This window comes from Balaenoptera ricei, chromosome 1 (assembly GCF_028023285.1).
Source record: "Balaenoptera ricei isolate mBalRic1 chromosome 1, mBalRic1.hap2, whole genome shotgun sequence".
NCBI lineage: Eukaryota > Metazoa > Chordata > Mammalia > Artiodactyla > Balaenopteridae > Balaenoptera > Balaenoptera ricei.
The window spans coordinates 112359866-112384036 of record NC_082639.1 but is presented as its reverse complement, the minus strand read 5'-3'; the positions used below and the strand labels follow the sequence as shown (position 1 = coordinate 112384036).

Below are 24171 nucleotides of genomic sequence, written 5' to 3'. Positions count from 1 at the left end.
AAAGCCACTCCATATTTTTTTTTTTTTTAGATTTTTTGATGTGGACCATTTTTTTTTTTAATTATTTATTTTTATTTATTTACTTATTTATGGCTGTGTTGGGTCTTCGTTTCTGTGCGAGGGCTTTCTCCAGTTGCGGCAAGTGGGGGTCACTCTTCATCGCGATGCGCGGGCCTCTCACTATCACGGCTTCTCTTGTTGCGGAGCACAGGCTCCAGACGCGCAGGCTCAGCAATTGTGGCTCACGGGCCTAGCTGCTCTGCGGCATGTGGGATCTTCCCAGACCAGGGCTCGAACCCATGTCCCCTGCATTGGCAGGCAGATTCTCAACCACTGCGCCACCAGGGAAGCCCGATGTGGACCATTTTTAAAGTCTTTATTGAATATGTTACAATATTGCTTCTGTTTATGTTTTGTTTTTTTGGCCCTGAGGCATGTGGGATCTTAGCTCCCTGACCAGGGATTGAACCCACACCCCCTGCATTGGAAGGCTAAGTCTTAACCCCTGGACCACCAGGGAAGTCCCTCCACATGTTTTTCAATTGATGGAATGAAATATAAGGAATTAGTTACAAAGGTATTGGGAGGGCTGGAAGAGCAAAAGGCGGAAGTGAGATTTGGACAGAACTACTACACCATCAGCTCTCCTGGGGCTCCAGCTTGTCAGCTCACCCTGCAGATCTTGGGACTTGCTAGCCTTCAAATCACATGAGCCAATTCTGTATAATAAATCTCTTTATTAAAAGAGATTTATATAGGATATACAGAGAGATAACACACACGCACACAGGATATATATCCTAATGGTTTCATTTCTCTGGCTAATACAGACAGGAATGGAGGTGAGAAAAAAGTGGCCTTCATTAAAGGTTTGGGAGTTTGGGAGTTCCTATTCAGTTTGAGGGCATCAATTTCATAGTGGAGTTGACACTGAGCTGGACTTAAATGTACCATGTCTGTAAATAGAGATGGAGAGGTGAGGGAGAAGACAGAAAATTCCAAGCAGAAGCAACAGTATTAGCGAAGACATAAAGACAGGAAAATTCTGTCTGCATTTGAAAAATAATGTATCACGGTATAGCACTTTATAGTTCATTGCTTCCTTCCTCACACCCTACTGAGTCACCACACAGGAGCCAATAGAAAATGGGGACCCAGATAAACTTACCAAAGGGCCCATATAGCTAGACCCAAGTTGTTAGCTCCCATCCCCAAACCCACAGCCTCTAGAGAAAAGTACAGTCTCCTCAAAACACTTCACACTCTGGCCCCAGGATGCCTTTTCTTCCCCTTTCCCATAAGCCCTCTCCAGATATACTGTGTTTCAGCCAAAGAAGACTTGAGACTTCCAGGCAGAGGCCAGGAACCGGAAAGTCACCCATGTGTCAGTGTTAACTGACTTAGCCAACTTGAGAAAGCCATATCCTAAAACTGCCAGCAGGGAAAGACAATTTATTCCACAAAATCCTCAAAAGACTCATGAGCTGACAGTTCCAAGGACCTTTGAAACTGAGTGTGTGTGTGTGTGTGTGTGTGCGCGTGTGTGTGAATAGGGAGGGGTGGTTGAAAGCTATTTAAGAGGCAGCTCTCTCAATCTCCCTCTTCTACCTTCTATTATGGGGTAACTGTCTCCCTTTCACTCCCACAGAAATCTACAGGTTTATTCTCTAAACAGGGCAAAACAGGACCTCTGAACTGGGGGACATCAGGCACATTTGAGAGCATAGGCGAGGTTTCTAGAAGAAGAGGATTGGCTGTGTGTGTGCTGAATGCTAAATGCCAAGGCCCACAGCCCTCTGCTCCTTTCCGCAACCAGAATACGGGGGGCCAGACCAGTGTTCCCCGCTGGAAGGCAACTGCTAGATTCTTCTCCAGGAAATCTGACGAGCCTGAGAGGAAAGACCTAAAGATTCAGACATTTGGGAATTTTCCCAGCAAACAGTCCCACTCAGATACCCCACCTCCACCCCTCCCCAGAGCTTCCGGTCAGCATCTTGGTTCCTGTGTCAGATATTTCCCATCTGCTCCTCCGCACCTCCTTCCTCTCCGCCCTGCCCTCTGCTTGGGGACGCTCCCAGGTACGGAAGATATGCAGGCTCCCGCACCCTCCAACTTCTGGTTGGTTTGACCAATGTGGAAGCCAGGAAGTAAACAGGAGCGAGGGAGGAAGACGAGGCTGGGCCGTTTGCTCTTCTGTTCCTCTCTGATGTCACCTCGGCCTCCCTGTGTCTCTCCACCAGAGACGCAGCTCCTCCACTCTGCCTTTGTAAACAGCCATTTTGTAAATAAAGCCTCCTGAAATTACCCTAGTTTGAGTGAAACTATGTTTACTTTTGGGACCTGACTGATACAGTTTGCCTCTCAGAAATAATCAGACTGTCTAGGATTACCACACACCTGAGTAAAAACCTTCAGCACAGAAGATACCAACAAACAAAAAAACAGAATGGGGGGCTTCCCTGGTGGCGCAGTGGTTGAGAATCTGCCTGCTAATGCAGGGGACACGGGTTCGAACCCTGGTCCAGGAAGATCCCACATGCCGCGGAGCAACTAGGCCCGTGAGCCACAACTACTGAGCCTGTGCGTCTGGAGCCTGTGCTCCGCAAGGAGAGAGGCCGCGATAGTGAGAGGCCCGCGCATCGCGATGAAGAGTGGCCCCTGCTTGCCACAACTAGAGAAAGCCCTCACACAGAAATGAAGACCCAACACAGCCAAAAATTAAAAAAAAAAAAAAAAAAACAGAGTGAAAAGCAACTTGTTGAAACAGTCTGTGCAGGAAGAAGACTTTTTAAAAAGTATCACTGATATTCTCAGAGAGACACTAAAAGATATTATGTTCACGAAACAAAAATGAAATGCTATTTAAAAAGAGGGAAAACATTCAAGGATCAAAAAAGAGCTCTTTGAAAATTAAAAACATGACAGCAGAAATTAAAAACTCACTAGAAGAGTTGAAAGATAAAGTTAAAGAAATGTTCCAGAAACTATAGCCAAAAAAAACCAAAGCAATAGAGTATAAAAGGAAAAGATAAGAAAATGAGAAAAACAGTCCAAGAAGTACACTATTTGAATAATAAGAGAGAAAAGAGAAAATAGAGAGGAAAAAATAATTTGAATAATTCAAGATTTCTCAGAACTAAAAGACATGATGAGTTCTTGGACTGAAAGAGTCGGCTGAGTGTCTAAAACAAGGAATGAAACTAGACCCACACCAAGGAAACACTGAAGACAAAGAAAGACTTTTACAAACTTTCAGCAAGAGAGAAAAAATAATCACCACAAAGAATCAATGTGCCAGTTACCAATGTACTGTTTCTCAGCTCCAAATCTGCCTTTTAATACCTTCTCAGTGATGATGGATGGGACTCTTTTTTTTCCTCAATCAATTTATTTATTTATTTATTTATTTTTGGCTGCACTGGGGGGATTCTTTTAAGCATCTCTCTTTCACAGCGAGCAAGCTGTTGCTCGCTATTAAGCTTTCTAGGTAGAAGGTGCTGGAGGGACATTGCAGGAGGAAGGGGCTTTTCCTGCTGGGCCCAGCAGCTGCACCATTGGTCGGAGGTGGGAGGGAAGGACATCCTGGGTTGCTCTGCCCCAGCCACATGCCCCACTGTCCTCCCGATGCTGTGACCCTTCGCATATGGACTCTGTGCGCTGCACGCCTACTGCACCAGTGCTCTCACCCTCTTTGTATGCCGGGCTACCAGCTGTGGCTCACCTGTGCCCTGAAGGGTTGCTTCCTGCCTGCCCAGCAAACCAACACCCTTCTCTGCTATCCACTGGGCTGCAACTACACCTTCTCCAGTTAGGTCTGAAACCCTGCCTCAGGGAGAGATCCCTTCCAAATGTATTCTTCCTTGGATATCTCCCTCAGCCCTCAGATACCATAGAGTTCTCTTACATCTTATACTCATTCTTTTGTCATACTTTAACACCTTTTTTTTTTTTTTTTTTTTTTTGGCCACACTGCACGGCTTGTGAGATCAGGGATTGAACCCATGCCCTCAGCAGTGAAAACACCAAGTCCTAACCACTGGATCACCAGGGAGTTCCCACTTTAATACTTTTTTGTAGTAAACTTCCCTGTGTGGAATCACTGTGTGTTCCTGTCTCCTGATTGAACCCAGACTGATAGAAACAGGAATCAGAATGGCTTGGTCTCCATAGCAACACTAGAAGAAAGAAGGCAATGGAGCAGTGCTTTCAAAATTGTGATGGGAAAGTATCTCCAACCTAGAATTCTATACCCAGCCAAAATACAAACCAAATGGCAGGGTAAAATAAGGGTGTTTTAAATAAAGCTGTCAGAGTTTGGAGCTGCACACAAAAATGTGTGCTAATAACAGAACAGGCCTGTGGGATCTGCAGGAGGGAGAAAGCAGCAGTGTAGATTCTGAGCACGGGGAGACGACTGCTCCATCTGGAAGAACAGGTCTACACCTACCCGTGTACAGAAATGCCTGCAGCTCTGCTGCTACCGACAAACCAGTGAGGAACTGCCAATCGTTTCCTCCTTGCTTTTAGAATCAGGCTCTCTCCTCTAGACGGGCTTTGTGGTCTGTGACCTGCCAGGCTCACGGGACTTTCCAGTGCCTTCCTTTCCCCTCCCCACCCTCCAGCCCTCTGCCCTCAGGGTCCCCAAGTTAAACAATCAAGATGTACACTTCAGCCTCCAGGCACCACACCCCATCCCTTTCCTGGATCTCCACCCTTCCCAAGGTGATGGAGAGGAGGGGGTTAGAGGGGAGGAACTCTAAATTCAATGAATAAAAAAAATAAAAAAATAAAATAAAATAAATTCAATGAATAACGTGAGAAATGAATACATTGGAAGTTAGTCCTATTGTTATCTTTGAACCATAGGAAAGGGCAGTGTGAGAAGGACCCAAAAAGCCTCACTCCAATTGAGTTGGAGTGGGGCAGGCTCTCCTCCACTTTACACCCCTCATGGGCTATGGCTTATTCCCAGTATCAGGCTGAAATGCCTCAGCCAAGAAAAGGGTTCTCCAGAAGCCACCTCTGCTTTTATGTCTTGCCTCATCTCTGGCCTCTTTCTCCTTGCTGTCTGGGCTTCAGCCTCAATAAACAGTGCTCTTGCATTCAAGAACATTGACTTGACATGAGTAAGTGGAGCTCCTGCCCTGGGCCTCACACTTAGAACACTCCACATTAAACACACACATACATACACACACACGGCACAGCACTCCCCAGGTTCAGTTTGAGGATAGACATGATGGATGGCAAAGGAGACACTTCCTCCCTCTTGCTCTGGATCATGCTGAGTGCAGATGTGAGACCTGGGAAAAGACAGTGCCAGAGCAATCCTTGGAGCATTGCCCCCTGTCACCACCATCACCCAAAGGATGGTAGGACAGCTGAGCTGAAGCCCATTCATGGCTATTTAGACTTTTCTGATACTCCAGCTCAGGGTCAGCAAACCCTAGCCTTTGGGCCACATCAGGCCCACTGACTGTTTTTGTACAGCACATGATGGATGAATCTCACAAATGTAAAAGACACAAAATATCAGGCTGCCTGATTCAATTTATATACAGTGTAAAAACCAGCAAAACTGATCTATGGTGTTGGGGGTCAGGATAGAGGTTACCTTTGGGGAAGTGGGGGCAGGGGTCTGGAGCAGAGCACTAGGGAAGTTTCAGATGTGATTACATGGATAGTTCACTTATTAGAGTTATTTCTAGATATTTGTTTTGGAAGCTTATTATTAAAATACTTTTCAAATTGAAACATATTATACATAGCCATGAGGTACACTAAGTGTAGACCTTAAGTGCATAGTTCAATGAATTCTTGCATATGTATACATTCATGAAAACTCCACCCAGGCCAAGATATAGAATATTCCTAGCATCCCAGAAGGTTCTTCCCCATCCCCAGCACCACAAGAGTAACCACTATTGTGAGAATGACTATTGCTGGTTCTGCTTCTTCTTGATTTGGGCATAAATGAAGTCATATATAATGTTATCCTTTGTGTCTGGCTTATTTTACTCAACATAATGTCTCTGAGATTAATCCATGTTGTTGTGTGTATCCATAGTTCATTCTTTCTATTGCCATGTGGTATCTCATTGTATGAATGTACAATTTGTTTACCCATTCTGTTGATAGACAGACTGTTTTGACTTCTTGGCTATTGTGAATAAAGTTGCTGTGGACATTCTTGTACATGTCTTTTGATAAACATATACACATATTTCTCTCACCTAGGAGTGAATTTTCTAGTCACAGAGTAGGCATACATTTAGCTTTAGTTAATACTTTAGTATTTAAGTATTAAGTTAGTATGTTTTATGTCTTAACTTTCTCTCTACTTCAAGGTCATAAAAATAGCCTTCTTTGTTTTCTTCTAGAAGCTTTATCGTCTTACCTTTTATACTTGGGCCTATGATTCATTTTGAATTAATTTTTTTGTGTATGGGTGTGAGATAAGGGTCAATATTTATTTTTTCCATATACATTCAATTGTTCCAGCACTATTTATTTAAAAGAACATGTTATTGTTGATTTATATAGAAATTCAATCAATTTTTATTTGACTTTGTATCCATAATCTTCCTAATTCATTTATTAATGGTAATAATTTATCTATAGATTCTTTTGGGTTTTCTATGTACACAATCATGCTATCTGCAACTGCAACTTTCTTTCTTTCTTTCTTTCTTTCTTTCTTTCTTTCTTTCCAATACTTGCCATTTTTAGTTCTTTTTCTTGCCTATTACATTGACTAGAGCCTTCAGAACAATATTGACTGGAAGTGATGATAGTGGATAACTTTGTCTCATTCTCAGTCTCAGGAGGAAAACTTTCAATATTTCACTATCAAGTCATGACATAAAATGTAGGTTTTTTATTATACTCTTCATCAGAGTAAGGAAGTTTCCTTCGATGTCTAGTTTTCTAAGAGGTTTTATTATGAATTGTATAGAATTTTATCAGGCACTTTTTCTGTATCTATTGAGATAGACATGTGTTTTTCTCACTTATTCTGTCAATATGATTAATTACATTGATAAATTGTCAACTCTTACACCAGTCTTGCTTTCCTAGAATAAGTCCAAATTTTTTGTGATGTAGTAAGTTTTTTATATATAGTTAGAATCAATTTGCTAATGTATTATTTAGGATTTTTTGTATTTATAGTCATAAGAAAGATTAGCCTACATATTCTTTATTAATGTTCTTATCAGTTTTTGTTATCAAGGTTATGGTGATCTCACAAAATGAATTGGAAGAATGTTTTTACTTTTTGCTTTGGTGTTTATTGGAATTCACCAGTGAAGCCACCTGGACCTGGAGTTCTCTTTGTTGAAAGATCTTTAATTTTTAGATACAAATTCTTTAACAAATACAGAATCTTCAGACTCAGATTTTCTACTTGCTTCTGTTTTGAAAAGTATTCTTCATGGAATTTGACTATTTCATTGGAAATTTCATGTTTATTTATGTAGAATTGTACACAGTATCCTCTTATTATCTTTTTTTTTTTTTTGGCCTCGCAGCTTGTGGGATCCTAGTTCCCCTACCAGGGATCAAACCCAGGCCCTAGGCAGTGAAAGCATGGAGTCCTAACCACTGGACCTAGAGGGAATTACCCCCTTATTACCTTTTTAATGTCTATTGTGATATCTCTCTTTTCATTATTGATATTGGTAATTTGTGCCTTTTATATATTTTTTAATTAATTTATCTTTTAAAATTTTGTTGCGCTGGGTCTTAGTTGCAGCAAGCGGCCTCCTTAGTTGCGGCAGGCAGGCTCCTTAATTGCGGCTCACCGGCTCCTTAGTTGTGGCATGCGAACTCTTACTTGCAGCATGCATGTGAGATGTAGTTCCCTGACCCCAGGCCCCTTGCATTGGGAGCGCAGAGTCTTATTCACTGCGCCACCAGGGAAGTCCCAATTTGTGCCTTTTTTAAAAAAAAGTTTATCAGTCTTGCCAGGGGGGTCATCAATTGTATTAGTTCTTTCAAAAAAACAGCTTTTGCTTTGTTGATTCATACTATTATATGATTGTTTTCTATTTCATTAATTTCTGTTCTTAGATTTATTCCTTCCTCCTACTCTCTTTGGGTTTAATGTGCTGGGGTTTTTTTTTTCCTGATCTCGAAAATTGATTATTATATCATTGATTTGCAGCCTTTCCTCTTTTCTAATATATGCACTTAAAGATATAAATTTCTCTCTGAGGCTGGGTATAGCTGCATTCCCTAAATTTTGGTATGTTATAGTTTTAATGTCATTTAGTTCAAACTACTTTCTCATTGTTGTGATTTCTTCTTTTTGTTCATGGGTTACTAAGAAGTGTATTACCTAATTTCCAGCCATTTGTAGATTTCTACTTATCTTTTTACTACAGTATTACTATCTACATTAAGTCCCTTGTGGTAAGAGAACTTTTCTGTATCATGTTAATCCTTTAAAATATGTTGAGACATTTTATGATCTAATATACAGTCAGTTTTGTTCAGTGTTGAGACTTCCCTGGTGGCACAGTGGTTAAGAATCTGCCTGCCGGGCTTCTCTGGTGGTGCAGTAGTTAAGAATCATCCTGCCAATGCAGGGGACTCGAGTTCGAGCCCTGGTCCGGGAAGATCCCACATGCCGCGGAGCAACTAAGCTCATGCACCACAACTACAGCCTGCAAGCCACAACTACTGAAACTGCATGCTGCAACTACTGAAGCCCGAGCGCCTAGAGCCCATGCTCCATAACAAGAGAAGCCACCGCAGTGAGACGCCCGTGCACCACAATGAAGAGTAGCCCCAACTCACCGCAACTAGAGAAAGCCCGCACGCAACAATGAAGACCCAATGCAGCCAAAAAAAGGAAAAATTTTGTTCAGTGTTCATGTGCTCTTGAAAACAATGTAAATTTTGCAATCATGGGTGGCAGTAGTTTATATGTCACATTCGATCAAGTTTCTTAATTGTATTTTTCGCATTTTTATATCTTTATTTAAGTTTTTAATCTCCTTATTCTATCAATTACTGAGAGAAATGTGTTAAAATCTCCTGCTATGATTGTGGATATGTCTTTTTCTCCTTTTAGTTCTGTCCTTTTTTGCTTTGTATATTTTTAAGCTATGTTATTAAGTACATATAATTTAGAATTATCATATCTTTCTGGTCTTTTTATCCTTTTGAAACTTCCCTCTTTTTTTCTAGTAATACCTCTTATATTAAAATCTACTTTGACTGATAGACCTATAGCCTGCCAGCTATCTTTTAGATACCATTTGCATTGTATACCTCTTCCTTCCTTTTACTTTTAACCTTTCTGTATCCTTATAATTAACATGTGTTTCCTGTAAGCAGCATACAGTTGAGTTGTTTTTTTTTATGCAATTCAACAGTCTTTGTCTTTTAATTAGGGAATTTTGTTCTTTACAGTAATTGAATTACTAATATATTTGGATTTAAATCTTACCACCTTATCATTTGTTTTATATTTATTTCATCTTTTCTATTTTTCTTTTCCTGTCACTCTGACTTCTTTGGATGAATTAATTATTTTTATTATTCCATTTTTCCTTATGTTCAATTCTTAGTTATACATTCTTTTACTATTTTTGTTGGATACCTTAGACCAGAAATTCTTAAAATTTTTGGTTGAAAGATCCCTTTATACTCTCAAAAATTATTAAGAACACAACTGGACATCCACATGTAAAAGAATGAAGTTGGACTCTTATCTCACACTGCGTAGCAAAGATAACTCAAAATGGATCACAGACCTAAATTTAAGAGGTAAAACTATAAAAAAAAAAAAAAAAAAAAAACCCTTAGGAGAAAGCATAGGGGTAAATATTCATGACCTTGGATTTGGTGATGGTTTGTAAATTACATTACCAAAAGTTCAAGCAACAAAAGAAAAAATAGGTAAGCTGGACTTCATCAAAATTAAAAGTTTTGGGCTTCTCTGGTGACACAGTGGTTAAGAATCCGCCTGCCAATGCAGGAGACATGGGTTCTAGCCCTGGTCCAGGAAGATCCCACGTGCCGCGGAGCAACTAAGCCCGTGTGCCACAACTACAGAGCCTGTGCTCTAGAGCCCATGAGTCACAACTACTGAGCCTGCGTGCTGCAACTACTGAAGCCCACACGCTTAGAGCCCGTGCTCCACAACAAGAGAAGCCACTGCAATGAGAAGCCCGTGCACCACAACGAAGAGTAGCCCCCACTCACCGCAACTAGAGAAAGCCCGCGCACAGCAACAAAGACCCAACGCAGCCAAAAATAAATTAATTAATGAAAAAAAACTGAATTAAATGCTTTTATGTTTCAAAGGATACTATCAAGAGAGTGAAAAAATATTACACAGAATGGGAGAAAATATTTGTAAATCATATATGTGATAAAGGTCCAGAATACATAAAGAACTCTTAAAACTCAAAAACAAAAAACAAAACAAAGCAAAAAAAAAAAAAGTCAAAGACTTGAACAGATAGTTCCCCAGAAGAGCTATACAAATGGCCAAGAAGCACATGAAGAGATGCTTAACGTCATTAGTCAGTAGGAAAATGCAAATCAAAACCACAATGAGGCACTTCCCTGGTGGTCCGGTGGTTAGTAATCTGCCTTCCAATGCAGGGGATGTGGGTTCAATCCCTGGTTGGGGAACTAAGATCCCACATGCTGTGAGGCAATTAAGGCTGTACGCTGTAACTAATGAGCCTGCGCGACACAACTAGAGAAGCCTGTGAGCCGCAAAGAGAGATCCCGTATGCTGCAACAAAGATCCTGCACGCCACAATGAAGATCCTGCGTGCCACAAATATGACTCAATGCAGCCAAATAAATAAATATTTAAAAAAGCAAAACAAAACAAAACCACAATGATATATACCCTCAAAATGAATGACCCTAATAAGAAAGGACTTTAAAGGGGAAAATAAGAAGTATTGGAAAAAATGTGGAGAAACTCATACACTCATACACTGCTGAATGTAAAATGGTGCAGCCACCGTGGAAAATAGTTTGTCAGTTCCTTGATAAGTTAAACATTGAATTGCCAGTATGACCAGCTGTTTCACTCTTAGTATATGCGCAAAAGAATGGAAAACACCATTCTTTGTGTTCAAACAAAAAACTTGCACACAAAGGTTCACAGCAGCCCTATTCACAATAGTCAAAGGTGGAAACAGCCCAAATGTTTATCAACAGATGAATGGATAAACAAAATGTGGTATATTCACACAATGACATATTATTTGGCCAAAAAAAGGAATCAAGTAATAATACATGCTACAACATGGATGAAACTTGAAAACATAATGCTGCGTGAAAGAAGTCAGAGACACAAAAGGCTATGTATTATATGTTTCCATTTATATGAAATATCCAGAATAGGCAAATTCACTGAAAATAGAAAGCAGATTAAGGGTTGTGGCAGGTGGGGAAATAAGAACGACTGCTTAATGGCACAAGGTTTCCATTTGGGGTGATGAATAGGTTCTGGAACTAGATAGTGGTAATAGTTGAACAACATTATGAACGTACTTAATGCCACTGAATTGTACGTTTTTAAGTGGTTACAACAGTAAGTTTTATGCTAATCTGTTTTACCACAATTTAAAAAGTAATTGAGGACCTCGAAGAGCTTTTCTTTATGTGGATTATATGTAACAATATTTACCATATTAGAAATTAAAATTGAGAATTTAAAACTATGTATACTTTAATTCATTCTAAAATAATAACAAATTAGACCATTACAAATAACATATACTTTATTTGGGGTTTTTTGTTGTTGTTGTTGTTCGTTTGTTTAGAAAAAAGAAACAGAAATAAGAGTGGCATTGTTTTACATTTTTTACTTTTATTTTAATTCTGTCTTATAAAAGACAGCTTGATTCTCATGTCAGCTTCTGTCTCCATTCTGTTACATGATATTTTAGTTGAAGTATATAAAGAAAATTTGCACACCCATTGGATGGCTGCTACCAAAAACAAACAAACAAAACCCAAACCTCACAAAATAAGTTTTGTTGAGGATATGGAGAATTGGAACCCTTGTGCACTGTAGGTGAGAATGTAAAATGGTGCAGCCACTCTGGGAAACAATATGAAGGTTTCTCAAAAAAATCAATCCCGCCTCTGGGTATATACCCAAAAGAACTGAAAGGAGGACATTGAAGAGATATTTGCACACCCATGTTCATTGTAGCACTATTTATAATAGAGAAGAGGTGGAAACAACCCAAATGTCCATCAATGGATAACTAGATAAACAAAATGTGGCATATACATACAATGGAATATTATTTGGCCTTTAAATAGAGGGAAAGACTGATACAAGCCACAATGCACATGAACCTTGAGGACATTATGCTAAATGAAGTATCAGTCATAAAAAAGATAAATATTGTAAAATTGCATTTACATGAGGTATCTAAAGTAGTGAAATTCATAGAAACAGAGAGTAGAATGGTGGTTGCCAGGGGATAGAGAGAGAGGGAAATGGGATATTGTGATTTAATAAGTACAGGCAGACCTCAGAGACACTGTGGGTTCAGTCCAGACTGCAATACAGTGAACATCACAATAAAGCAAGTCACACAAAATTTTTTGGGTTCCCAGTACATATAAAAAGTTATGTTTACACTATACTGTAGTCTATTAAGTGTGCAATAGCATTGTCTGAAAAAAATGTACATACCTTAGTTTAAAAATACTTTATTGCTAAAAAAAAATATATTAACCATTATCTGACAATGCAGGGTTGCCACAAACCTTCAATTTGCAAAAAAAAAATGTAATATCTGCGAAGCACAATAAAGTGAAGCACAATAAAACAAGGTGTGCCTGTGAAAAAGAAAGTTTGGCATTTGCAGATATGTAATTGGAAAATAGAATATTTTAATAGCCTTTTCAGATAATTGTGGATATTCTTTTTTTTTTTTTGATAGATTTATTTATTTATTTATTTTTGGCTGCGTTGGGTCTTCGTTGCTGGGTGCAGGCTCTCTCTAATTGTGGCGAGCAGGGGCTGCTCTTGGTTGCAGTGAGCAGGCTTCTCATTGCGGTGGCTTGTCTTGTTGCGGAGCACGGGCTCTAGGCACGCGAATTTCAGTTGTGGCACACGTAGTGTGGCTCAGTAGTTGTGGCTCACGGGCTTAGTTGCTCCGCGGCATGAGGGATCTTCCCGGACTAGGGCTCGAACCTGCGTCCGCTGCATTGGCAGGTGGATTCTTAACCACTGCGCCACCAGGGAAGCCCAAAATGTTCACGTTCTTTTTGTACTTTAAAACACGTTGGTCTATCTTGTGCTTTATTTTAAAATATTTATCTATTTTTTTGGCCAGGCTGTGCTTCATGCAGGATCTTAGTTCCCTGACCAGGGATTGAACCCACGCCCCCTGCAGTCGAAGCATAGTCTTAACCACTGGACGGCCAGGGAAGTCCCTATCTTGCGTTTTTGGTTTTTTTTTTAATTTATTTTTGGCTGTGTTGCGTCTTCGTTTCTGTGCGAGGATTTTCTCTAGTTGTGGCAAGCGGGGGCCACTCTTCATCGCGGTGCGCGGGCCTCTCACTATCGTGGCCTCTCTTGTTGCGGAGCACAGGCTCCAGACGCGCAGGCTCAGTAGTTGTGGCTCACGGGCCTAGGTGCTCCGTGGCCTGTGGGATCCTCCCAGACCAGGGCTCGAACCCGTGTCCCCTGCATTGGCAGGCAGATTCTCAACCACTGCGCCACCAGGGAAGCCCCCTATCTTGTGTTTTTAATGGGCTTTTTAATCATGCAAATTTTTATAACCCTGTGCATTGGTCATGGTGTATGATCCTTTTAGTGTGCTGTTGAATTCATTTTGCTAGTATTTGGTTGCAAATTTTTGCATCTATATTCATCAGGAATATTTGCCTATAGTTTTCTTTTCTTGTGATGTCCTTATCTGGCTTTGGTATCAGGGTAATTCTGGCCTCATCAAATGAGTTTGGGAGTGTTTCCTCCTCTTCAATTTTTTGGAACTTTGAGAAGGACTGGCATTACTTCTTTAAATGTTTGGTAGAATTCACCAGTGAAACTATCTGGCCATTTCTTGTTGGGAGGTTTCGATTACTGATTCAATCTCCTTATTTGTGATTAGTCTGTTCAGACTTTCCATTTCTTCATGATTCAGTCTTGATAGCTTGTATAATTCTAGGAATTTATGCATTGCTTCTAGGTTGTCCTATTTGTTGGTATGTATTTGTTCATAGTAGTCTCTTATGATCCTTTGTATTTCTGTGGTATCAGTTGTAATGCCTCTTCTTTCATTTATAATTTTATTTATTTCAGTCCTCTCTCTCTCTCTCTTTTTATTTGCTAACCTGACATCAGTTTGAATTCTTTTCTTCTTATCTTGTAATCTAGCAACCAGCCATTTATTTAATTCAAAGCTGAGCATTTTCCCCTCCAGTTTTACCTTCAGCAAATATCTAAAATTTTCTTAAAGGGACAGCACATTTAAATAATTAATTTAAATTATTATTTTTTAGATGGCTAGTGGGAAGCAGCCACATAGCACAGGGAGATCAGCTTTGTGCTTTGTGACCACCTAGAGGAGTGGGATAGGGAGGATGGCAGGGAGACGCAAGAGGGAGGACATATGGGGATATATGTATATGTATAACTGATTCACTTTGTTATAAAGCAGAAACTAACACACCATTGAAAAGCAATTATACTCCAATAAAGATGTTTAAAAAATAAAAATAAATTATTATTTTTAATTTATTTATTTGTTTGTTTGTTTATTTATTTATTTGCCGCACTATGTGGCTTGCAAGATCCAGGAGTGGCTGTTTGTTCCAAAGGAAAATAACCCTGTATCTGCAAGCCTATCTCCATCCCCTTTCTCTTCCCAATGGGCACACCTACAAATGAAGACTCTTGATCTGCCCAGGGTGAGGATATTTTTATCTCTTTGTACTCTGCAATGCATGCGGCAGCTCCTCTCCCTAGGTGACCCAGTTGGTGACAATGCAGACTCTGTGAGCAGAGGCCAACCTGCAGCTGCAGGAACCTTCTTTTCAGCATTCCCCTTACTGCCTCTGGAAGCCCTGCAGAGCCTCAGTCGTTGCCCTGGTCCATCAATGGGAAAGTCCCAGTCATTCATGATGGTGGCCATTCCACCTCACATCTCATCCCACCAGCCTTTTCTGCCCTCCCCTCTTCTCTCTGGGTTCTTCTTATGTCACTGTGTGATGATTTCAGTAGATCAAGTAAAAATTATATTACAGACGACAGTAATGCTAGGAGGAAAGAATGAAGAAAACCAGCACACAGTGATTAGAGCCCATATTCGCACAACCAAAGAGTCAAGAAATTATGGATACAAAAAAAAGAAAAGAAAAGAAAAGAGAGAAAATGGAATGATGGATTGATGGATACAGAATGACTAATCAGCTGTGGCTGACAGGTGACACCATAGCAACTCCAGCTAGGACAAGGCAAAAAAAAAAAAAAAAAAGATCAGCAAGCCCTTCATGCCTTCGTAGTATTTATTATACGGATAGCTTTTTTTTGTTTTTATTTTTTTATTTTTTTTATTTTTTTTATTTTTTTTAAGAAATTCATGTTCTTTTATTTATTTATTTATTTATTTATGACTGTGTTCTTCGTTTCTGTGCGAGGGCTTTCTCTAGTTGCGGCAAGTGGGGACCACTCTTTTTTTTTTTTTTTTTTTTTTTAAATATGGAACGCTTCACGAATCTGCGTGTCATCCTTGCGCAGGGGCCATGCTAATCCTCTCCGTATCGTTCCAATCCCAGTACATGTGCTGCCGAAGCGAGCACGGGGACCACTCTTCATCGCGGTGCGCGGGCCTCTCACCATCACGGCCTCTCTTGTTGCGGAGCACAGGCTCCAGACGCGCAGGCTCAGTAATTGTGGCTCACGGGCCCAGTTGCTCCGTGGCATGTGGGATCTTCCCAGACCAGGGCTCGAACCCGTGTCCCCTGCACTTGCAGGCAGATTCTCAACCACTGCGCCACCAGGGAAGCCTTTTTTTTGTTTTTAAAGGAAGGAGCATGGCATATTTTATTTTATTTATTTATTTATTTATTTTGGCTGCATTGGGTCTTTGTTGCTGTGCGCGGGGCTTTCTCTAGTTGCGGCGAGCGGGGGCTACTCTTCGTTGTGGTGCGCGGGCTTCTCATTGCAGTGGCTTCTCTTGTTGCGTGCAGAGCACAGGCTGCAGGCCCACGGGCTTCAGTAGTTGTGGCACGCAGGCTCAGTAGTTGTGGCTCACGGGCTTAGTTGCTCTGTGGCATGTGGGATCTTCCCGGACCAGGGCTCGAACCCATGTCCCCTGCATTGGCAGGCGGACTCTTAACCACTGCGCCACCAGGGAAGCCCTGGATAGCTATTTTTAATAGTCAAGCTCTTCTGTTATAGAACAGATTTTCTTATTTATGAATATGTAATCTGTCTTTGATTCTCTCGTCTATCCTTGGCCACTGGCCAAGTAGAAGCCTAGTGTCATGATACAGCATAAGGAGTTTTGGACTTCTGGATAAATTATGCTAGAATTCCACACAGTTCAAGGGTCTATATCCCCAAAGCAGGTATTCTCCTTATACCACTCTTAGACTCAGGCAAGAAAGGCTATTGTTCTGGGTTCATCTAGAGCACCCTCTCACCACCACCACCATGGGCCTTCCTCTGGCCTCCCCACCCTAGGGACTGGCTTTTTTGGAGCCCACATTGACTCTTTCTAGACCGGGGCTACTCAAAGTGGTTCTCTAACCACTACCAGTCAGCAAACTTCTTGTTACTGGTCCACAACACACACTAAATATAGGAATTGAAAGCAAGCATTTAGAAATTTTTATCACAATTTGACTTTGTTACAACTTCCAAGCTCCTGGTCATCCTCCATTTTCCAGTAATGTTAATATAATACATTGCGTTGCTAGTGCTAATGCTAGTAAAATTACATTGTATTTTATAAAAGTAATAGTTCATCCCAGATTGGAAACTTAAAAAGCTAGCCATTCACCAGAAGCACTGTTTTATTTTAGACTCTGGCATTTTCTGCCCAAATAGCCTGAGCCCATTTCCTCCAGGGTCTCTGCAGGCCTCTGCCTGGGACATCCTCAGGTGGGCAGATTTCTCTACAAGTGTGCACACCTAGCCTCAGTAGGTGGCCAGGAACCACTGTTCATAGGTGTGCAAATTGAGCTTGGACTTGTGAGCTGGGTTGTTCATTGTGTGCATGCAAGTCCCCTCACAGTGCAGAATGGAGGGAGCGGAGAGGAATGGGAAGTGAAAGGGCACAGGTTGAGGGTTGGAGAACCATGAGTGGCAAGTTCTAAATCTAAACCTGGCCTTCCAAGTTGTTATGAAGAAATATCTGTCAAGGTAGAAGGATAGAACACACTTTAACAGTGCGTTAGCCTGACCTCTTAAGGCCTCAGTACTCAGACAAGTGGTATGTGGGCCTCCATTTGTTACTTGCCCTGGGGCCCATAAATGTACCCAACAGAGCTACCTTACGCATCCCTGGATGGACAGCTGAGGAGCCCATTAAGCTACATGCACTCTGTAAAGACACATGAACGTTTTCTTGCATAACTTTTAAGCGGACCCTGAGCCAATAAGATTAAGAGCCACTGGCCGAGATATTGCAGAAAATCTGCTGGGACAAGTCGGCCTGTTCCACCAAGCTAGTTCCAGAGACAGAGTCAAGGACTGTCTCTTCCTCTTCTTGGGGCAGACCTAGAGAACAGCCATCATTGGTGGCCATGAAGGTCTCCTGCATTCTTCCTGTATCCTTTGTATCTCCTGATGACAAATCAAAATTATAAAGGAGTATCGACTGAAAAAAACAACAACAAAAACAAAAACTGCACAACCTAAAAGCTGCGAGTTGTGTTTTACTGAGAACTACAGACCAGGAGACAGCCTCTCATATAGCTCTGAGGCAAAGGAGGAGCCAGGATATATAGGAGTTTTTGCTGGGGAAAAACAAACAAACAAAAAACAGTAGTCAAACGTCAAAAGATTATTGCTAATCACAAAAAAAGAGACATCTCAAGTTAACGATTTTAGTGCTTTTCTGTGTATGGAAAGGTGCAAGAGTCTGGGATCACTGAAATTATTCCTTTGATATGCATCTTAATTCTCTGGGGCCAGCATCCTGTTTTTTTCCATCCTGAATTCCCTTCAGGGTGCACCGCTGGGGCTGGCTGCAGTGGCCCACAGCTTGACGGTGGGCAACATTCATTGATTACTGAAACGGCAGGCAACATTTTTTTGTCAACAAGAGTAATCACAGTTCAGGCATTTAAAAATGGAGTCAGGAGGCCATTGAGGATCTGGTCTCAGACACGTCTCTGCACCACTGAGAACTTGAGCTTTCTTTGAATTCTACCTGACCGAGGGACACCACCAGCATATTCAGAGCAACACCTGCCACCTGCAACCTTATGGTCTCCCCTTGTGACTATGCAACCACTTGGACCCCAACGAATCCTCACTTAACCAGCACCCTTACTTCTTGCCAGCTTCGATTATAATTCTTGATAACGCATGTAACTTAACTGTAACCTTGCAGTTTCTGCCTTTACAAACATATCCCACTTTGTAGTCCAGCAGAACACAATTCAAGTGCTTCTTGAATTTGTGTCTCCCAGGCTGCAGTCCTAACAAGCCCCAAATAAACCTGTTTATTTCAGTCAGTCTGTTTCTAAAACTTGTAACACTCCCACAGATCAGACTTGCTGGGTTTCTAGGAGTCGTCCCTTCCTCTCCAGTAAAGATCCAACCCCAAGATCCAAGCTCTTGCATTTTTCCCCTCTGGCCCCGCGGGTCACCAGGCGTTGGAGAAGCCACTTTCCCCGCAGGGGCAACCGCTGGCCTTCCTCCCGTTGTGCTGGCAGGGGAGCCCGGGGCGCTATGAGGAACAGAGGCACGCTCTGTGAGATGCCTCCAGCATCTCTCCCCACCCACCCCCCGCCCCCACTAGGAGCAGGTTCCTAACCTGGACCCCTGTCACAGCAGCCCCCCACCCGGGCGTTTCCCGCAGAAGCACCGCATCCAAGGGTGACCAGGGACGAGAGGCACCCGGGCTGGCTCCACGAGGCGAGCAGGGCCAAGAGAGTGGCTTGCGGAGGGAGTGGGGCAGGACATTGTCTTTTCCTTCCACCCGTGCCCCCTCCTCACCTCCTGCAGGCCCTGAGTAAACCTGGGCACCCTCTCCACCTCTTCCTGGTACTTGGACCCACACTAGTCCCCGCTGGGCCCTGGGGGACAGAGAACTGACCTTTTCCAGGGTGGCTGGAGCCTCCGGATCCTGCAGTCATGGACAGATGGAAAATTTCTGTGGGACCTCCGGCCCAGACAGACCTCAAGCCTCAAGTTGTCCTAGCCAAGGGGGAATCTCATGCTCTTATCCAGAAACACTCGTTTCTTAAGGGAAAACATCCCATAACTTTTTTTTTTTTAGTGGATTCTAGGCCCTAGGAAATGTTTGGGAAAGACTTCCCTGTCACAACTCAGCAAGATGAAGGCTACACCCTCCCTGGCTGGCTCAGCTGCTGCCTCTGCAGTGCAGCTCCCAGCAACTCACTGAGAACTGGAAAGCTTCCAGAAGTATTGGGAGAGTCAGAGAGGAGGTCAGCGTCTCTAACTGGCGCCAGGACACAGTTCTTCAAGATAGGAGGACGAAGCCCCAGAGGAGCGTCTGCACTGAAGCCTGGAACAGACACCGTGTCTTCCACTGGACACAGTCAGAGCCACCATCGCCTCCCCTATCCCTGACCTTAGGAGGTAGCCCTCCAAACCCAAACTCTCCCCCACACAATGTAAAAACTTGGGTGCAGTCTTCCCAACTTTGTTCTGAGAAATGAGATAAGAGGGAGAATTCAGCTCCTCCCTTCAGCTCCAGAGCTCCAGCTGCTGGTGCAGGGAATCTCCTAATAACCGATCCCTCCTGAGGAGAGACCACAGACCATAGTCCTGGGTCTTTATCAGTGACTCCCTCCTTTGTGCTCGAGGGAGGTGGCAATGGTGCGATGCTGCAGCCACCTGCCTATTTGACCTGAGTCCTCTGGTCTCTCCCCATTATCTCCCGCAGCACCAAGGAATGTAGTGGTACCCAACTTTTCTGGCAGAAAAAAATGTCTTTGTGTTTTGAATCTCAACCTATATGGCTCCCCCTTAGGGCCAGAAATTTGGTTGGTCACAATCACTGGGAAATAGTGGCTCAGGACATTGCAGTTTAATTCATTTCATGCTAAACATCAAGGAAGATGAAATATACAACATGGAACGTGGTGGCACCAGAGCAGATGTATGGGGTTTTCTCCAGGACTTGTGAGTCTGGCTTTGGTAACTGGGAAGATAGCGTGTCATTCACTGAAATAGAGGACGCAGGAGGAGGAGCACGTGCTGGGGGGAATAATGTTCATTTGGAGGCATGTTGAATGTGAGGTGCTGGTGGATCATCCAAGTAGAAAAGTCCAGTGGATAGTTGAATACAGGCCCTAGAGTATGGGGGTGAGCAGGGAGAAGTCCAATCTGGAGGTGAACCATGGTGACACTCCCAAATCTTATGTAAACCATGGGTTTGGATGGGGCCATTCAAGGACCTTGCACTGACCAGAAGAGCTCGGAGCCAAAATGGTGCCACGGGGGAGAAGAGCAGAGGAAGGAGCTCCAGGAAAGGAGACTGAGAAGGAGCAGCCAGAGAGGCAGAAGTGAAACCAAGAGGGCTTTTGTTTGTTTTGTTTTTAAGCCAATGGAGGACAGAGTTTCAAGGAAATAAGTCAACAAAGTCAAATACTAAGAGATTGCAAGTAAGATCAAACCTGGGACTTGGCCACATGAAAGTCAAAGGCGATTTTGGAGAGAGCCTTTGAGGGGTGGGTCAAGGAGGAGCCGGATGGTAGGGAGTGCAGGAAGAGGACGAGGACATGGACACAGATCACTAAGTCGTTTACAGGGCTGAGGAGGGGGGAAGTGCGGGAAAAGCTGAGCATCCTTATTTGGTAAAGGGAAGAACCATGAGCGAGGAAGGGGAAGGTAAGATAAAGAGGACAATGGATGGGGGATCATGGAAGGTGAGAGGATGGGGGCTGCGTGCCCTGCCTCTGCGGAGTGAAACTTGTAGGTGATGGGGAGAGCTGAAGAAGTTATTTTCCTCTGTGAAGTAGGAGGTAGAACCATCTGCATAGGGTAGGGTAGGGAGATGGTGGGAAGGAGTTGAGGAAAGAGGAGAAAGTTAGGGATTGTCATTGAGGGGAAGCAGAATGAAAGTGAGCAGAGGTGCACAGCATTGCCTCACTGTGTGACAGGCCTGCTGCGGCGGGAGTCTGTGAATTCCCAGCTCCTCTACTCAACATGGTCACGCGGCTTCCTCCTTCCACATGGGCAGCTCACCGTGGGACACGGCATGTTGACCCAGCATCGGAGTGCTGCTGGGCAGAGTGGTTAATACCAGACCACAGGCTATGGGCTGGGATGCCAAGCAAGTAAGAGCCCACACAAAGGAGCTGCACGACCAGAAGAGGAGGAGTTTGTAGTATGTATTGGGAGTACAGGTGAAAGGCAGAGGAGCTGAAGGACACAGACAAATGCTGGATTGTGACCTTTTGGAGGTGACACTCCCGATGGCAGTGGGGCGCCCGTGGGAGGGCGCTGTTTTGTGGAGGAGGTGAACGCCCTCAGAAATGAGGAGGCCGAAGGAGAACAAAGTGAGGGCGTCACACAGATTTCTCAGACACACATTCCGAGAAGGCACTAGGGTAATGGTGGGAGAAGGGACCAGAAGACAGTAAGCCAGGTGCCCAAGTCCTCAGTGAGTGCAGGGAAGGAGGTAGGAAATCAAGAGCAAATGGGTTATCTGAGCGGCAGGAGACTCAAACTCATGCTTATCTAGAGATGGAAGAAAAGGTACCTGGAAGTGGCAATGAGAGTAAAAAAAATAACTCGGGCCCTGCCCCTCAGATATGTATAATGGGATCCTGGGTGAGGGGAGACCTCAGCTGCTCATTTGAGGAGCGGGGGAGAACATTCTCTCCATGCTTGAATAGCACTTCGTCTGTCCTCTGAAACCTCTCTTGCAGGTCAGCAGTGGGGGGGGGTGGGGAGTGGGGACCCTGAGGATCTGTCACAGGGTGAGGGGCACCAGCCCTTTGGTCGGAGTGAAAAGTGGCAGGAACAGGAAGGCTGGGAGCCTAACCAGCCTCAAGGGATTAAGGCCTGTTTCTCTGTCCTGGGGGTGGGGGGATTGAGGCCAGATGCCACTTGCTGCCTGAGGCTCAGGGTTCCAGAAGGAGCCTGGTAAAAGGCTGATTTGCCCCTAAACAGGTTCTCCCTGTGTGGAGGCAGGTACCAGTTTGTGTCCCAGGGGTCTGTGGGCTATCCCTGCCCTGAACTATTCCTCAGGAGGAAAACTGATCTTATCTCCGTCTTTCCTCCAAGCTTAAGCACCATTGATTTTTGTATTTTATTTATTTATTTTTATTTACTTATTTATTTTGGCCAGGCTGCGAGGCATGCGGGATCTTAGTTCCCTGACCAGGGATCCCTGCGGTGGAAGTGTGGAACCTCAACCAGTGGACCACCAGGGAAGTCCCTACTTAGGCTCCTTAATATCTACTTCTGTGAAAAGCCAGGAAGATGGGAGGATATGAGGCCTGTGCCAATGGAAAAGTCATGGGGTGGTGGTTAAAAAAAAAAAAAAAAAAAAAAAAAATCAAACTATTTACCCAGTACTTTCCCCTACACATACCCACCTATCTGGTATGTGTTAGGAATGAGAGTTTGGCTTGTGTTTGGAAAAGCAAACAGTCAAGGTCCTAAGCACCCGGCCATCAGCAGAACACAAAGTCCCTGTGATCCACATCAGTCCCGCCCACTGCCCCATCTTCCAGCTGAAACTCAGATCCCAGAAGGTGTGCAAACAGAGGAGGTGCTCTACCCCACCAGTCAGATTCTGTTTTCTCCACTTCGGCCCACATCTACCCACTCAGTTCCATTTAAGAAACAGTTTCTATCTGTCTTTACTTTTACCACCAGTCTTGGTTAAACATCAGAAAAGACACAAATTACACACTTCTCAGAAATTGGAATTTTATAAAAAGGCATTTTTCTCTTATATCCATAAAATGATATAATTTTTGCAAGTATAGAAATGTGTCATAAATTATACAGAATGTTCCTTAATTACAGCTCATTGCAACTTGGTACTTTCCTCCCTCCCTAAAAAATGAGAGAGAACCAAAAAAATAATATATATATAACTGTATATATATATATATATATTTATATTTATATAATATAGACAAACCAAATATGAAAAAAAAAATCATTTCCTCTTTGGTATAAAAATCAGACTCTCACCTTGAGAGACACACAAAGACATGATGTTGGGTTTGTAAACCGTGTGGCCTAAAGAATTTCCCTGTCAAGCTTTCCCCGCCCCCATCCCCTGCCCACCCCACCCTGCCTCAACGCAGCCCACCTCCAGTTCCCTTGGGACTCCCACATACCCCGCTCCCAGCTCCACACCATTCCTGAGTAACCCTCTCCACTACCAAAGACAAGGAAAAAATTCTTCCCAAGACTGATTTGGTAGCAACTAGCTTGGGAGATACGTAATTTGGGGAAGAGCTTCCTAGGTGTAGACGATGGAGAGGAAGGACAGGCAAGCCGAAGCTCTGCTGTCCAGACCAAGCCAGGCACGGGGCAGCCGCCTCCTCTGCTTTTCCCCACCACTCAGTACAGGGACCCCACCAACTCCCGCCGCGTGCGGGGCCTGGAGGGGCTGGGACCTCTTTTACCAGAGGGAGGAGTAGAGGTCGGCTTCCCTTCAGCCTCGTCTCGTGGTGCTCAGCTTCCCCTTTCGGGCCGCCTCAGGCGTGGGAAAACACCAACGAGGAGGGAGAAGGAAAGTCAGAACAGACTCTGCCAGTGAACTTGGGTCTAAATTTAAAATTAAAGAAAATGTTCTTAGGACTACATTTCACACCCAGCTTTAGGTCACTGAGAAGGACGGGGCCACTTTCCTAGGCTCCAGCCCAGTACCAGCAGGACTTCCGGAATCCAGGAGTTGCGTGTGTTGGGGAGGGGTAGCACTTCACTCTCAAGGTGAGGAAGGAGACAGGAGCAGACCCCTGTATACTCTCCCCGCACCCTCTGGCTGACAGGCACCTCCCTCC

General features: G+C 43.4%; 1 protein-coding gene and 1 non-coding gene across 4 annotated transcripts in view; both read right to left on the bottom strand.

Annotated features, from left to right (window-relative positions):
- IL6R (interleukin 6 receptor) overlaps positions 1 to 19342 on the bottom strand; it is a 79972-nt gene extending 60630 nt beyond the window's left edge. Inside the window, exon 1 of one of the 3 annotated variants that reach the window (XM_059932565.1) lies at positions 19272 to 19342. The gene's annotated coding sequence lies outside the window, so the exon portion shown is untranslated. The remainder of the gene's footprint in view (positions 1 to 19271) is intronic. The other 2 variants (XM_059932558.1, XM_059932535.1) reach the window with 2 other exon arrangements.
- On the bottom strand, positions 15695 to 15801 carry LOC132354514 (U6 spliceosomal RNA). Its single transcript, XR_009499329.1, has one exon. It is a non-coding gene; the product is annotated as a U6 spliceosomal RNA (small nuclear RNA).
- Positions 19343 to 24171: the final 4829 nt, after the last annotated feature.